This window comes from Pristiophorus japonicus, unplaced genomic scaffold (assembly GCF_044704955.1).
Source record: "Pristiophorus japonicus isolate sPriJap1 unplaced genomic scaffold, sPriJap1.hap1 HAP1_SCAFFOLD_91, whole genome shotgun sequence".
Taxonomy (NCBI): Eukaryota; Metazoa; Chordata; class Chondrichthyes; family Pristiophoridae; genus Pristiophorus; species Pristiophorus japonicus.
This window is the reverse complement of record NW_027254835.1, coordinates 1,233,089-1,251,089: the sequence shown is the minus strand read 5'-3', so window position 1 is coordinate 1,251,089 and position 18,001 is coordinate 1,233,089. Positions and strand designations below refer to the sequence as shown.

Below are 18,001 nucleotides of genomic sequence, written 5' to 3'. Positions count from 1 at the left end.
CTCGCGATGAAGGCCAACATGCCATTTGCTTTCTTAACCGCCTGCTATACCTGCATGCCAACCTTCAATGACTGATGTACCATGACACCCAGGTCTCTTTGCATCTCCCCTTTTCCTAATCTGTCACCATTCAGATAATAGTCTGTCTCTCTGTTTTTACCACCAAAGTGGATAACCTCACATTTATCCACATTATACTTCATCTGCCATGCATTTGACACTCACCTAACCTATCCAAGTCGCTCTGCAGCCTCATAGCATCCTCCTCGAAGCTCACACTGCCACCCAACTTAGTGTCATCCGCAAATTTGGAGATACTACATTTAATCCCCTCGTCTAAATCATTAATGTACAGTGTAAACAGCTGGTGCCCCAGCACAGAACCTTGCGGTACCCCACTAGTCACTGCCTGCCATTCTGAAATGTCCCCATTTACTCCTACTCTTTGCTTCCTGTCTGACAACCAGTTCTCAATCCATGTCAGCACACTACCCCCAATCCCATGTGCTTTAACTTTGCACATTAATCTCTTGTGTTGGACCTTGTCGAATGCCTTCTGAAAGTCGAAATATACCACATCAACTGGCTCTCCCTTCTCCACTCTACTGGAAACATCCTCAAAAAATTCCAGAAGATTTGTCAAGCATGATTTCCCTTTCACAAATCCATGCTGACTTGGACCTATCATATTACTTCTTTCCAAATGCACTGCTATGACATCCTTAATAATTGATTCCATCATTTTATCCAGTACCGATGTCAGGCTGACCGGTCTATAATTCCCTGTTTTCTCTCTCCCTCCTTTTTTAAAAAGTGGGGTTACATTGGCTACCCTCCACTCCATAGGAACTGATCCAGAGTCAATGGAATGTTGGAAAATGACTGTCAATGCATCCACTATTTCCAAGGTCACCTCCTTAAGTACTCTGGGATGCAGTCCATCAGGCCCTGGGGATTTATCGGCCTTCAATCCCATCAATTTCCCCAACACAATTTCCCGACTAATAAGGATGTCCCTCAGTTCCTCCTCCTTACTTGACCCTCTGACCCCTTTTATATCCGGAAGTTTGTTTGTGTCCTCCTCAGTGAATACCGAACCAAAGTACTTGTTCAATTGGTCCGCCATTTCTTTGTTCCCTGTTATGACGTCCCATGATTATGACTGCAGGGGACCTACGTTTGTCTTTACGAACCTTTTTCTCTTTACATATCTATAGAAACTTTTGCAATCCGTCTTAATGTTCCCTGCAAGCTTCTTCTCGTACTCCATTTTCTCTGCCCTAATCAAAACCTTTGTCCTCCTCTGCTGAGTTCTAAATTTCTCCCAGTCCCTGGGTTCGCTGCTATTTCTGGCCAATTTGTATGCCACTTCCTTGGCTTTAATGCTATCCCTGATTTGCCTTGATAGCCACGGTTGAGCCACCTTCCCTTTTTTATTTTTACGCCAGACAGGAATGTACAATTGTTGTAGTTCATCCATGCGGTCTCTAAATGTCTGCCATTGCCCATCCACAGTCAACCCCTTCAGTATCATTCGCCAATCTATCCTAGCCAATTCACGCCTCATACCTTCAAAGTTACCCTTCTTTAAGTTGTGGACCATGGTCTCTGAATTAGCTGTTTCAGTCTCCATCCTAATGCAGAATTCCACCATATTAGTCACTCTTCCCCAAGGGGCCTCGCACAACGAGATTGCTAATTAATCCTCTCTCATTACACAACACCAAGTCTAAGATGGCCTCCTCCCTTGTTGGTTCCTCCACATATTGGTCTAAAAAACCATCCCTTATGCACTCCAGGAAATCCTCCTCCACCGTATTACTTCCAGTTTGGTTAACCCAGTCTTTGTGGATATTAAAGTCACCCATTATAACTGCTGCACCTTTATTGCACGCACCTCTAATTTCATGTTTGATGCCCTCCCCAACATCACTACTACTGTTTGGAGGTCTGTACACAACTCCCACTAACGTTTTTTGCCCTTTGGTATTCTGCAGCTCTACCCATATAGATTCCCATTATTGAATCCCCCTTCTCATCTTCTAAGGGACCAACATTTACTTTAGTCACTCTTTTCCGTTTTACATATCGTTAAAATCTTTAACTATATGTTTTTATGCTTTGCACAAGTTTACCTTCATAATCTATCTTTCCTTTCTTTATTGCTTTCTTAGTCATTCTTTGCTGTCGTTTAAAATTTTCCCAATCTTCTATTTTCCCACTAACCTTGGCCACCTTATACGCATTGGTTTTTAATTTGATACTCTCCTTTATTTCCTTGGTTATCCACGGCTGGTTATCCCTTCTCTTACCGCCCTTCTTTTTCACTGGAATATATTTTTGTTGAGCACTATGAAAGAGCCCCTTCAAAGTCCTCCACTGTTCCTCCATTGTGCCACCGTTTAGTCTGTGTTTCCAGTCTACTTTAGCCAACTCTGCCCTCATCCCACTGTAGTCCCCTTTGTTTCAGCATAGTACGCTCGTTTGAGAAACTACTTCCTCACCCTCAACCTGCATTACAAATTCAACCATACTGTGATCACTTATTCCGAGAGGATCTTTTACTAGCTTCAATCATTAATTTTCTCTTTACATGTGATGAACTTTTATCCCTATCTCGTTTACACACTGTATTATAGGAGAATAGTTTAAAATTTTAAGTGCTTATTGTCATGTATTCAACCAACATTGTAACCCATATATAATCTGACCTCAGTTGTACACTGTGAGACCAATGACCACTAGGTGGTGAACTTGTGGGAGACACTTCTAACCTGGACCTTCAGGTATAAAAGGGGAAGCTCCACCACTTTCATCACTTGAGTGCTAAGGAATAAAGGACAGGCCACAGACTGACCTTCTCTCAAGCATGGGCCTCGTGTGCATTTCTGCTGTATAGTAAGGATGTATCAATGGCGACGAGAAACTGGGATTTAAACCACGTGAGCATGGCCGCTAGCAGAATAGACGAGAGATTCTGTGTTAAGGAATGGTTGGGACAGAGAATCAACATTGTTGAAGCAGCACACAGTTCTACAGGCAGACAAGGGCAATCGGGTATGCCCCAACATGTAGTCGAACCCAGAGGGGGAGTTCGACAGAGATAATGGCAAGCAGAACGGTGATTCACAGCATTGCAAGGGACAATGTGGCCAGTAATGGGGCCATCAACACCTGTTAATGCCACACTCAAGGACAGTCACAGGGGTAGTCAGGGACGATTGATGAGCAAGGGACCTTTTGTTTCCAACAACAGCTCATGTTGGAGTCATGGAGGCACAAACTCAGCCGGAGGTTGCAGAGATGAGCAAAATACCTACAGAAATTGCAGAAATGAACGCTGGGGGAAATCGCTGGAAGCTGAAGTTCAGTGAGTTCATGTGGAGCACGTATACAGTTCATACACTAGGACGCCACCGATAATGATGAAAGTGCTCCTCAGTGGCATCCCAGTATCAATGGAGCTAGACACGGGGGCTAGCCAGTCCCTGATGGGTAACAAATAGTTTGAAAAGTTGTGGGCGTCCAAGGCCAGTAGGGCCAAAATTATCACCGATTGACGCACAGCTACGGACATACACCAAGGAGATCATTCCGGTGCTTGGCAGCGCCACGACAATCGTGACCCACAAAGATTCGGAGAACAGGTTGCCACTCTGTGTTGTCCCGGGGGACGGTCCCGCACTACTGGGGAGGAGTTGGCTTGCTGTCATGAACTAGAAATGGGGCAATGTTAATGCTATTTCCTCTGTGGAGCGTGTTTCATGCTCATAGATCCTGCACAAATTTGACTCATTATTTCAACCCGGCATTGGCACTTTCATGGGGGCCAAGGTAGTGATTCACATCAACACGGAAGCCAGGCCAGGACACCACAAGGCCAGAGCGGTGCCGTACGTGATGTGGGAAAAGATAGAAGGTGAATTGAACCGCCTGCTGAGGGAAGGTATCATTTTGCCAGTCGAATTCAGTGACTGGGCGAGCCCGATTGTACCGGTGTTCAAGGCGGATGGGTCGGTCAGGATATATGGTGATTACAGGGCCACCATCAATCGGGTGTCACTCCAAGACCAGTACCCGCTACCGAGAGCGGAGGACCTCTTTGCGATGCTATCCGGTGGCAAACTTTTTTCAAAATTGGACGTGACCTCAGCTTACATGACCCAGGAGCTGGCGAGAGAGTTGATGAAGCTGACCACCATCACGACACACAAGGGGTTGTTTGAGTACAACAGATGTCCGTTCGGGATTCGCTCGGCCGCCGCGATCTTCCAACGAAATATGGAAAGCCTCCTCAAGTCGATTCCAGGGACGATGGTTTTTCAGGATTACATCCTCATCACGGGTTACGATACTGAAGAACACCTCCATAACCAGGAGGAGGTGCTACGCAGACTGGACCGGGTAGGGCTGCGACTGAAAAAGGCGAAGTGCATCTTCCTAGCTCCAGAGGTAGAATTCTTGGGGATGAGGGTAGGAGTAGACGGGATGAGCCCTACTGCGTCCAAGACGGAAGCGATCCAGAGAGCACCCAGACCCCGTAACACGACTGAGCTGCGTTTGTTCCTGGGCTCCCCAACTATTTGGTAACTTTCTTCCCAGATTGAGCACGCTGCTAGAGCCGCTACACGTGCTCCTAAGCAAAGGTCGCGAATGGGTCTAGGGGGGACAGCCAGGAAAGGGCTTTTAATAGAGCACACAATTTGTTATGTTCCAACAATCTGTTAACGCGATATGACCCATGTAAGAAACTTGTGTTAACGTGCGATGCGTCGTCCTATGGTGTCGGGTGTGTGTTGCAGCAGGTCAATGCCAAGGGTCAGTTATTGCCGGTAGCTTATGCCTCCAGAAGTCTGTCCCAGGCAGAAAGGGGCTACGGGATGATAGAAAAGGAGGCGCTCGCATGTGTATATTCGGTAAAGAAAATGCACCAGTACCTGTTTGGCAGGAAATTTGAGCTGGAGACAGATCACAAACCCCTCACGTCCCTTTTGGCCGACAACAAGGCCATAAATGCAGCCGCATCGGTCCGCATACAGTAGTGGGCACTCACGTTAGCCACCAATGACGACACAATTCGGCACAGACCGGGCACTGAAAACTGCGCCGATGCACTCAGCAGGCTCCCACCAGCCACCACTGAGGGGGCTACCGAGCATGCCGCTGAGATGGTCATGGCTGTTGAAGCTTTCGCAAGCGATGGCTCACCCGTGACAGCCCGTCAGACTGAAGTCTGGACAAATAGAGACCCGCTATTGTCTCTAGTCAAGAAATGTGTCCTGAATGGGGACTGGGCAGCCACGTACAGGGCATGCCCTGAGGAATTTAAACCATTTCACAGGGGCAGGGATGAACTCTCGATTCAGGCCGATTGCCTACTGTGGGGAAACCGCGTAGTCATGCCCCAGATGGGCAGAGAGGTGTTCATCAGAGAACTCCACAATGAGAATCCGGGCATTGTCATGATTAAGGCAATTGCCAGGTCACACGTTTGGTGGCCAGGGATAGATGCATATCTGGAAGTTTGTGTTCGCAGGTACAACACGTGTGCCCAGCTGTGCAATGCGCCCAGGGAAGCCGCCCTTAGCCCCTGGCCATGCCCCGCCAAGCCTTGGTCACGCATCCATGATGGCTACGCAGGTCCTTTCATCGGAAAAATGTTTTTGGTTGTTGTAGACGCGAGTGAGCGTCTTGGATCGAGTGTGACATTTTAAATTCAAGCACATCCTCTGCCACGGTAGAAAGTCTACGGGCAATGTTCGCAGCCCACGGTCTACCGGACATCTTGGTCAGCAACAATGGCCTGTGCTTCACAAGCACTGAATTCCAGGACTTCATGGCAGGCAATGGAATTAACCATGTCAGAAAGGCACCGTTCAAGACAGCCTCAAACGGCCAGGCAGAACGAAAAGTGCAGATAATCAAACAGGGGATGCTCAGAATCCAAGGGGGTTCCCTACAAAGCCACTTATCACGCCTCCTGTTGGCTAATAGATCCCGACCACACTCGCTCACAGGGGTTCCACCCGCAGGGCTGCTAATGATAAGGATGCTCAAATCCCGTTATCCCTTATACACCACACCATGAAAGAAATTGTTGAGAGCAGGCGCCAATCACAATATAACTACCATGACAGGAATGCGGGGGCACGATATATTGGTGTAAACGACCCTGTTGTTGTCCACAACTACACTGCAGGGCCTAAATGGCTCACAGGCACTGTGATTGCCAAAGAGGGCAATAGGATTCTAGTAGTTAAACTAACCAATGGACAAATCTGCCGCAAACATGTGGATCAAACAAAAAGGAGGTTCAGCAACCCCATAGAAGAAGCAAAGGAAGAACACGATACAGAGTTCACTGCAGCACAGGTGACCGAACACCGGAACCAAAGGGAGGAGAGCCCAGTCACTGTGGGCAGTCCGGATAGGCCTGAGGCACCGCAAACAGCAGACACACAGGCCAGCGCCCAACAACCAGAGCCCCAACTCAGGCGCTCTACAAGAGAGCGTAAACCACCAGAGAGACTCAACCTGTGATCCCAAAAAGACTTTGGGGTCATGTATTCAACCAGCATTGTAACCCATTTTTAAATTCAAAACCTGATAAAATTGACGACATGCAGCCAACGTGCAAAAGTAAGAATTATTTTAATCACCGTTAATTAGCCGATAACCTTCTTCAGAATGAAATAAATAATAATATAATTATTGAGGAACAGTGGTATCCTCAATCATTCATTTTCTCTTCACATGTGATGAAGTTTTATCCCTATCTCATTTACACGCTGTATGAGAATGGTTTAAAATTATAAGTGTTTATGACTCAGTTGTAAAACCATTGATTGTGTGTGTGTCTATACTTGATAGGAGGAGCACTTGAGACCGAATTTCCAGTTCCATATATGTACCAACAGAATCAATTTCCACCAGTTTCTTTAAACCCAATAACATAATTTATTTCTAATGGGCTGGATGGAACATAATCCATGTAAAAAATTATTATCGTTTTACTTGAACTGAATGCTCATGAAATATTGGAGTGGGAACTAATTGGATAACAGCACTGCTGGCAACATTTGCGGAATCGATTCGTGCAGCCAAAACGCACAATGACAACCTGGGACTGTGCGGCACCGAATACTCGGGGAAAAACAGTTGAACGCTTCGTCTTCCCCGGTGGGCTCGAACCACCAACCTTCCGGTTAACAGCCGAACGCTCTAACCCATTGCGCCACAGAGACTGCTGCAAGTTGAAGGTGCAAGACATCCAAAACCAGGGTGTCAGTCAGTTAAAGCTTCAGATTGCTCCGACCGGGATGGAACTTGTCCACTCTCAGTGGTACTTTTCCCAAATAAATGGAGGGACATTCATTGTGGATGCGTGGAAGCAGTCTGGTCCCGCACACTGCAGACACTTCCATGTCACCGCCAACCAGCTCTCCCACAACCGGTGTGATCTACCTTCCAGCCCTCCGGTGGCTTGTCTGTGACAAAGTATTCTGATTGTCCCGAAGCCGATATTCGGTTTGAATTCCTTTTCAGCTCCTGACTGCGGATATTCCTGTGATTAAACGGCAACTAAATGCTTACAGGGACAGTTGGATTCACCGTTTCTTTGCTTGGTGAAATTCCAAAGATTGAAAGCAACGCACATCAACCCCAAACGTCCCGTGAGATGGAAGCCGAGTTGCTGTTTCAAGCTTGAATGCAGGTACAAGCAGAACTTATTCAAAGAAATTCCATGTCCCTGAGACGCCTGATTATTTGCACCAAACTCTTTGCAAAGAGTTGAGGTACATGTTTGGTGATCTGGGCACATCTTTCCCCAAACTACAACACTGCAAACATAACTCAATGGCTGTAAAGCGCTTTGGGGCGTCATGAATTCCTGAAAGGCGCTGCAGATATGGAAGTCCTTCTTTGCAAAAGTTCGATGCAATTTCAAAATATTAAGACTCCTCTGGGACCCCTCGTAAATTTCAATTAACAACTCCGAAGGGATATCACAGCCCGAGACCAACGAGCCAGCTGTTTGACAAACGTGAAGATAAGGTGTAAACATGATCAAAGCATTTTTTTGTGTGTCGCTATTCAGAACATAAGAACTTAAGAACTAGGAGCAGGAGTAGGCCATATGGCCCCTCGAGCCTGCTCCACCATTTAATATGATCATGGCTGATCCGATCATGGACTGAAGTCAACATCCCTGCCCGTTCCCCATAAGCCTTATTCCCTTATCAGTTAAGAAGCTATCTCTGTCTTAAATGTATTAAATGTCGTGGCTTTCTCAGCTCTCTGATGCAGTGAGTTCGACAGATTTACAACCCTCTGAGAGAAGAAATTCCTCCTCATCACAGATTTAAATGGGCAGCCCCTTATTCTGAGATTATGCCCCTAGTTCTAGTCTCCCCTATTAGTGGAACCATCCTCTCTGCATCCACCTTATCAAGCTCCCTCATTATCTTATACGTTTCGATAAGATCACCTCTCATTCTTCTGAATTCCAATGAGTAGAGGCCCCACCTACTCAACCTTTTCTCATAAGTCAACCCCCTCATCTCCGGAGTCAACCCAGTGAACCTTCTCTGAACTGCCTCCAAAGCAAGTATATCCTTTCGTAAATATTGTAAGTGTTTGTGATCCTCGCCCAATTGCCAGACGGACGGTTTGAATCGCCCCCACCTTACGAAAATTCTAGATGCGGGAATTATTATTCAGAGTGTAAATTAAATGAGTCACGGAAAGGGATGCTTCAGTGATAAATCGTAGTATATTTATTTGGTCTAACATACACTGTCTAAAACATGCACTGCTAAACGAAATGTCTCTGTGGAGAATAAAATCCCGGTTACAAACAACATACATACAGTACAGAAATGAACCTAGTAACACGCAATAATTCCCTGGTGGATTCTAACCCCACCCCTACCAATGAAGTACCCTCCCCAGAATATCCTTGGAAAGCTTCACTTCTGAGAAAACCCTGAGCCCTTACCCAGCTGGCCTGGGATATCTGGTTACTGGCTTGGGGCACTCGCGACCATGTTCACCACCACACGCAGCCCGTTTCCTTGCTCAGCTCAGCTGTGGGAAGTCACTGCCTGGTCTTCAGTCTCGGTGGCTTCTTCTGCAGTACTGCGGCTCCTTCCTCTGGGACATCGATCGTTGGAGCGAGAGCGAGAGGGAGAGAGGGCTCTCTCTAGACACAAGCTGCAAGCTGCAAGCTCCAAGCTTCACACCAAGCTCCAAGCTAAAAATAAAGTGGAAAGGACCCTGTCTTTCTGGGAGTCTTGCTACCCCTATCTTTCCCGCAAAATCTTTAAAACCCCTTTGTTTCTAAGCACGGGTACTTCGTCAGTGATGGGCCATCCCACCCATGCATTGGGCTGATGGCCCTTAGTCTGGGCATCTCTCTGAGCCTTTGTGTTGGGAAAGACCCAGCTCCTCCTTGGCTGGCCAGGCTGGTGGGTTCATTGTTCTGTGTCTCCTTCTGAGATGGAGGTGAGAAGTGCTTTTACAAATTAGAGTGGCTTTGTCAGTGGCCCCCCTTCCTGGCCGACAGCTCTTTTGTCAATGAATGACTGACAGCTCTGTTGTCCGAGCGAACTGCCATGCGGCCTCTGGAGTTTGAACAAAACCAGCTTTTTTACATATCTGCGCAGGGAAAATAGCCTCAGAAAAATAAAATCCACAAAATATTCTTGACTGAGTCCATTCTTTAAACAGAAACTTTGCGATGTCTTCATTACGCTCTGCTAATTATCGATCTTGCCACGTAAAAAGTGCGTTGGCATTGCAATGCATTGATGTAAAATTAATAAAAAGAAAATGCAACGTTTTATCGAGTGCAAAACAAGCAGTGCCTGCATATCAAAAAGCATTGCTTTTATTCATCCTGCGGAATGCATATTGTACAGATAATCTCAGCACACATTTTGCAGGCAAAGGCAGCATTAGACAACAAAGTGATTTGTCCTCCGCTGATTTGTAGCAGATAACTGACGGTTGAGCACACAATTTGACAACTAGACTTGTAGATCAAGCATTAATGAAAAAGGCAACAAAACTGCCCACCAGCACCAGGTGTCTTTCACTTGTTTGTCCCAAATTTTCAGCAGCTGGGACAACAAGAATTTAGGTTTCACCGAGATTTAAACTCAGATCGCTAGATTTAAAATCAAGAGGGCTCACCATTACACCATGGAACCAACGATTCCAAAACTTTTGAAACATACTTCGTCACAGACAAGGCACCGGAAGGCTGGAAAGTAGATCACACCGGTTGCGGGAGAGCTGGTTGGTGGTGACATGGAAGTGTCTGCAGTGTGCGGGACCAGACTGCTTCCACACATCCACAATGAATGTCCCACACTTCACTTGGGAAAAGTACAACTGAGAGTGGATAAGTTCGATCCCGGTCGGAGCAACCTGAAGCTTTAACTGACTGACACCCTGGTTTTGCATGTCTTGCAGTGTGTATCTGTGGCGCAATGGTTTAGCGCATTCGGCTGGTAACTGAAAGGTGGGTAATCCAAACCCATCTCCGGGCGCAGCCTTTTAATGTTTTTCCCCGAGGATTCGGTGCCGCACAGTACCGGGTTGTCATTGTGCATTTTGGCTGCACGAATATATTCCGCAAACATTGCAAGCTTTGCTGTTATCCAGTGAGTTCCCACTCCAATACTTTTATGAGCATTCAGCACAAGTAAAACGATAACAATTTTTTACATGGATCATGTTTCTCCATCCAGTCCAATCAAAATAAATTATGTTATTGGGTTTAAAGCAACTGGTGAAAATTGATTCTATTGATGCATATATCGAACTGGAACTTTGGTCTCAAGTGCTCCTCCTATCAGGAATAGACACACACACAATCAATGGTTTTACAACTGAGTCATAAACACTTACAATTTCTCATACAGCATGTGAATGAGATCGGGATAAAAATTCATCACATGTAAAGAGAAAATGAATGATTAAAGATCCTACTGTCCCTCAGTAACTATATTATTATTTATTTCATCCTGAAAAAGGTTATCGATTATTTAACGGTGATTAAATGAATTCTTATTTTTTCATATAAGCTGCATGTCGTCAATTTTATAAGGTTTTGAATTGAAAAAAGCTGTTACAGAATTTACCGCCCTGACCTGGAATCGAAGCTGTTTTTCGGTGGTACAAGGAGTGGTTTTACCCAATCATTTAAAGGTGATTTCAAAGAATGACATGGCGTTAAATTCAGATCAAGGTTACGAGGTGTTTCGGTGTGAAACAAGTGGATTGAAAAGGACAATAATGACATCAAGCATTACGATGCAGCGATGCAGCAATGCAGCGTTCCCTGGTGGTCCAGTGATTAGGATTCGGCGCTCTCACCACCGCGGCCCTGGGTCGATTTCCGGCCAGGGAAATTGCACTTCCATCAAAATTAAAAGCTTAGAAGAAAGAGTTACATGCATCTCATGTGGAAAAAAAGATTCATTGATTTAAACATCATTAATTAATCCATTGTAGAACTTCAATCATTTAATTTGCCCTGAGTATGTGAGGAACTTTTATCCCGACCTCATTGTATTTTAGGAGCATGGTCCAGCCCCGGTATCTCCACCTGTGAAAGTAGGAAACTGCTGGAAATACACAACAGGACGGGTAGCCTTTGACAAACAATTAAACCCAGGTTACAGACTCTCTCCCTTCCCCTGCCCTTTGCGGGACACTTGTTCCCCTTTAATTTTACCGACTGACTGAGTTCACTAACCGCGGGGAGAGAGTAGGTGTCTCCGCGGCCCCACTGTGCTAACATGGAAGATAACACGATGGGGATGTGGGGTGGTGGGTGGGGATCAGTGACATGTTTGTGTAATTGGCAGCGGAGGAGAAGGATTGACAGCTGTCAGTGAGGGACAGAAGTTGTTTAAGTTGAGCCAACACATTCACGATCAGCACAGAAGGCATTCACTGGTCAGCTGCCCTCTGCTGTACTTCTGGTCAGAGCGGTTTCCGCAGTGGAGCCGTTATCACGTTTGCTTTCCACGCGGAAGGATCCCGTGCAGGAAGATAATGTTTAAACTTGCTGTGGATGAACAGCCATGGGCGAGTTTATTCTCCTGTCAAAAGGGCGACAGTGGCTTCTCCCTTATTCTTTAATTGCTCTTTATTTCACTTCACTAAATAGATATATTTGAGTTAGAGAAATTGTTCCAGAGTGTCACACACGTCATATTTTGTTCCCTTTTAAACACATAAAATGAGGCCGGGGGAATAAATCCAGAAAACAATGCTGAGGGATATAGACAAGAGGAAGAGAGAAGGTGAAATACTGCCTCTACACACTGGAGAAGTGTGAGCTTGTGGACCGGAGAAGTTGCAGCTGCTGGAGCTGTGCGTTTTATCGGGGAGGGACGGCGAGAGAGCCCGCCGAGCGACCGGAGAAGCTGAGAAGCTGCTGTGCTTTTCATCGGGTTTGACACAGTTTAAAAATGGCAGAGTGCCAAGTTTTCTCTCCCTACTGCCCATGCGCGAAGGTGCCGGCAGTGTTTTCGGCGCAGGCATTTGGCTCCGCCCCCCACTTCACCATCGACACCCCGCCAGGACTCCGGGGACTGTACACAGCGGCCAGGATGGGTCGAGTTTTTCCCCGGGCCGTTTCCAGCGTGCAAAATCGGTTCGCTTGAGGTCAGTGCGCCGACAAAACTGCTTGGGGAAAATCTACCCCTTGAAGAGTAAGGAGTGCACTGAAGGAAATACAATTATGTTTGCCGAGCAACTGTCAATTTTAATAACTTTTTATACAACCATCGAAACAGCAAAAAAAACAGGGCACTCGCCCCATAGTACCTAATATATAGCCCATAGTACAAGAGTAAGCAAGTCTTGCTACAATTGTACAGGGCCCTGGTGAAGCCACACCTGGAGTACTGCGCACAGTTTTGGTCTCCTTATTTGAGGGAGGAAATAATTGCCTGGGAGGTGGTACAACAGAGGTTCACCAGATTGATTCCTGGGATGAGAGGACTGTCTAAAGTTGAGAGATTGTGTAGAATGGGCCGATACTCTCCGGAGTTTCGAAGAATGAGAGGTGATCTCATTCAAACACACAATATTCTGAAGGGGATTGACAGGGTAAATGCTGAGAGGTTGTTTCCTCCGGGCTGTAGTGTCTAGAACCAGGGGGCACAGTCTCAGGTTAAGGGGTCGGCCATTTAAGACAGAGATGAGGAGGAATTTCTTCACTCAGAGGGTTATGAATCTGTGGAATACTCTGCCCCACAGGCCTGTGGATGCTGAATCTCTGAATATATTCAAGGCTGCGTTAGATAGATTTTTCGAGTCTCTGGGAATCAAGGGATCGAGAGATCACTGGAGTTTGGAAGAATGAGAGGGGATCTCATGGAAACATAAAATTCTGACGGGACTGGACAGGTCCCGATGTTGGGGAAGTCCAGAACCAGGGGTCGGAGACTAAGGGATAAGGGGTAAGGCATTCAGGACTGAGATGAGGAGAATCTTCTTTGCTCAGAAAGTTGTTAACCCGTGGAATGCTCTGCCGCAGAGTTGTTGATGCCAGTGTGTTAGATATATTCAAGAGGGAGTTCGATGTGGCCCTTATAGCGAAAGGGATCAAGGGGTATGGAGAGAAAGCAGGAAAGGGGTACTGAGCTGAATGATCATCCATGATCTTATTGAATGGTGGTGCAGGCTCGAAGGGCCGAATGGCCTACTCCTGCACCTATTTTCTATGTTTCGATGTTTCTATGTCCTGCTACTGCTTCTTTAATAAATGATTCCAACATTTTCCCAACCACAGATGTTAGGCGAACTGGTCTATAGTTTCCTGCTTTTTGTCTGCCTCCTTTTTTAAATAGTGGCATTACATTTGCAGTTTTCCAATCTGCTGGGTCCTCCCCAGAATCCAGCGAGTGCATGTCCACAGATCCCTGAAAGTCGCAGGCCAGGTAGCTAAGGTGGTTGAGAAGAAATATGGAATGATTGCGTTTATTAGCCGAGGCATAGAATACAAGAGATGGGGTCGGTGGGGCAGGTTAGGTCACAGCTGGAGTACTGCATGCAGTTCTGGTCGCCTTATCACAGGAAGGACATGATTGCACTGAAGATGGTGCAGAATAGATTTACGAGGATGTTGCCGGGAGTGGAGAATCTTAGCCATGAGGACAGATTAGATAGGCTGGATTTGTTTTCCATGGAACAGAGCCTGAGGGGAGACCTCATTGAGGTGTATAAAATTATGAGGGTCCGAGATATAGTGGATAGAAAGGACCTATTTCCCTCAGCAGAGGGATCAACAACAAGGAGGCATAAATTTAAAGTAAATGGTCGAAAGTTTAGAGGGGATATTTCTTCACGCAGAGGGTTGTGGGGGTCTGGAACTCACTCCCTGAAAGGGTGGTAGAGGCAGAAACCCTCACCACATTTAAAAAGTGCTTGGGTGTGCATCTGAACTGCAGTAACCAGCAGGGTTATGGATCTCGAGCTGGAAAGTGGGATTAGGCTGGATAGTCTCTTGTTGGCCAGCGCGGACACGATTGGCCGAAATGGCCTCCTTCTGTGCTGTAAACTTATTTGATTCTATGAACTCGTTTGCAAAGAGTTGAGGTGATTTGGGCAGATCTTTCCTCACATGACAACATTTCAAAGGCAACTCAACAGCTGTAAAGCGCATTGGGGCATCATGAGTTCCTGACAGACGCTGCAGAAACGCAAGTCCTTCTTTGCAAACTTTCAATGCAAACTCAAGGCTGGTCTGGGATTTGAAGCCAGGATTTTTCTGCAAATTTGAAGTAACAACCACAAAGCAAGAATCATACCCCTCGACCATCAAACCACCTGCTTAGCAAATGTGGAGATAAGATGTCACCATTATTGAAGCATTTTTAGTGTGTGTTGCTGTTCTTGATCGGAGCAGCACATGAGACGGAATCAGTGACTTTGCCTTTTCGACATGTCTTCTGAAACGCTGCACGGTCCCACTCCTGCAGTCAATGAGCTGTTGCGACGTTAATGTATCCATCATCATCATCATCATAGGCGGTCCCTCGAAACGAGGATGTCTTGCTTTCACGCCGAAAAAGGATGAGTTCACAGGCGTTTCAATGAAGGACCCGAACTACATCCCGAAGGGTGGAAGATGCCTGTGCGTGGATTTTTTTAACGTGTGGTGGCCGTTGCACCCCAGCCATCACACGGGCTTGACAGAGCGAGGTCTTGGTCCAGTGGCAAGGGTTAACCAAGACGACAGGCGACCAGCTCTGCTGCACGGACCTAGTGCACACACATATCGCAGTGTGGGCTGGTCCGTGCTGCCCCTGGGCCCCTGGTCCCAAACCCATGCCTCCCCTGGGCCCCGATCACGTCCCTCGACAGTCTCTCGCCGGTCCTTCGCCCCGATCTCACTGCTCCTGCTGTATCTGCCCACGCTCCAATCACAGACTTGGACCTTGATGACGTCACTCTTCGCTGCCGCCGCCCTCCTGCACCAGCTCGCGCTGCTCCCTGGAGTCGTCTCCCGGGACCTCCAAGCTGCTCCCAGGGCCGCTCGCCATTCCTTTTATGGCCCCGACCTGCCGCTGGTGTTCTCCCGTTAGTGTATCCAGGCTGTGGGTGGCCACCCCGAGCGCAGCAGAGGGGTTTCTGCATTAGTTCTGGGTGGGGACAGTATCTTTCCACTTCTCTCTTCCTCTTGTCTATATCCGTGTCCTTTTATTTCTCTATTTATTCCCCCTGTCTCAGTTTCTAGCGTTTAAAAGGGAACAAAAGATGAAATGGGTATCACTGTGGAACAATTTCTCTCACTCAAAGTTAGACGCACTCCCGTTGCACCATGAGATCTCGGTAGCGAGCCGTTGATATTCAGGTTCATATATAAATATATATATAAATATATCTACATGTATCATAACCGTTCCCTGATGGTCGAGGGGTTAAGATCCGGCGCACTAAACTGATTTCAATTCTCGATCAATTCATCGCATAAAAATAATTGAGGACTGTGAGACGATTAATAATTGCTGTAATCACCATGAATACCAATACTTTCTGCGATGGACCAAGCTTACAGACTATCTGGCTTCTCCTGCCCTTTGCCAGGCACGTGATCTGGGTTTAATTTAGTAAACTGGGTGAGTTTGCTGATCGTGGGGAGACGGTAGGAACCTCTGTGGCCCCACTGTGAGGATGTGGAAGTGAACACGGTGGCTGGGTGATCCGTGACATTTCTGGAAAAGGGCAGTGGAGGAGAAGAATTGAGAACTTTCTGTGTGGGACAGAAGTTGTTTAAGGTGAGCCAACACATTCCCGATCAGCACAGAGGGAGCTCACTGGTCAGCTCCCCTCTGCTGGGGCTGTTGTGCCAGAGGTTTCTGTCATGCAGTGGTTATCACATTTGCTTTATACATGAAATGTACCGAGTTTGATTCTGGGTAGAAACATGATGTTTAAAATTGCTATAAGGGAACAATCGGAGGAGAGTTTAGTCTCCTGGAAAATGCTGCCTGACCTGCTGAGATTTCCAGCGTTTGCTGTCGTTATTTGCTATTTATTCTCCTGGTAAAAGGGCTCCCTTATTCCTGAATTGCTCTTTATTTAACCAATAAATAGATAACTTTCAGTGGGAGAAAACGGATCCACCGGGGACCTTTCGCGTTTGAGGCCAACGTGATATCCGCCACACTGCAGCCCATCAAAGGGCGAGAAACCACTGAATATAAAGGATGAGCTCACAAATATCAGGGGCAGTGCAGTCTGGTCAACGTCAAACCCTCCTTATTTATTCAGCAGAGGCATGAACGGGAGTCAGACGCCACAAAGTTTAATTAAAGATACAAATACAAGTAACACTTCCAAATCTTTTCACTGTAAAATTATTTCACTTTATTTGAAATCCTACGGCGTTGAATCTGAAAATGAGCACCATGGGATTTTATCTTCACTACTGATTCTAATTTATCTGCACGGAAGGAATAACCGGTGCTGTTAAATTTGACAAAAGTTGCCCCAGATTCCTGGTGACATCGGCAATACAGTGTGTAAAATGGGTTAACATGCAGAAGAACATAAGGACAAAAGAAATAGGAGCAGGAGTGGGTCATACGCCCCTCAAGCCTGCTCCGCCATTTAATACGATCATGGCCGATGCGATCATGGATTCAGGTCCACTTCCCTGCCCGCTCCGCAAAGCACAGGACAAATGATTGAAGAATCGACTGTCCCTCCGTTAGCATTTCTTTCATTGTGCAAATGAAGGTGACGGGTTAATTAATGATGCTTTTCCATGAAAACAACACAAAAGTTTAAGAAAAAAACATCCGGTGACTGGCAGGTGAGCGTTGCTTCTGACACCTGGTGGGAATGGACGGGGATTTTAATGCCCCTTGTGTTGTTAAAGCTTCATATAGAGGAACATCTCGAACACATTGTGTAGGCCTCGTGGCGCAACGGTAGCGTGTCTGACTCCAGATCAGAAGGTTGCATGTTCAAATCACGTCGGGGTCACTGTTCTTTCAGAATTAATATTTTCTTTGCTGTTTGGCAATAACCAGACACTTGTTCCAAGGTCTGTCTCATTGTTTCCCCGGTGTCAGGCAGAGATACGCCTGCTGCCCTCATTTAATTCATGTGACAGGACACACAAGTTCAAAATCAACTTGCAGGTGGCCACACACACCGCCGAGCGGTCGAAGGTGCTGTGATTAGAACGCAGTTTTCTCTGGAGGTGTGGGTTTGAATCCAACTTCTGACATTTCTTATTTTTAATCATTAAGCGAAACTCATTGTTTGACACCACGACCAACTCCTTAAAACTGGGATTCAGCAGTTCACCTGCTCACTTAACATCTCCGTCTGACCTGGTGCTGAAAGTGGAGATGTTTCCGCAGTGTCGCGGTTAACACGTTCGCCTCACAGACGGGAATATTTTCTGTAGCTTTCACCTCATGCATGCTCAGGGGCGAGTTTGTTCTCCTGTGAAAAGTTCATAAGA

General features: G+C 46.5%; 1 non-coding gene across 1 annotated transcript; it reads left to right on the top strand.

The window, feature by feature from the left end:
- Positions 1-17,442: 17,442 nt before the first annotated feature.
- trnaw-cca (transfer RNA tryptophan (anticodon CCA)) lies at positions 17,443-17,514 on the top strand. The gene has a single exon. It is a non-coding gene; the product is annotated as a tRNA-Trp (tRNA).
- Positions 17,515-18,001: the final 487 nt, after the last annotated feature.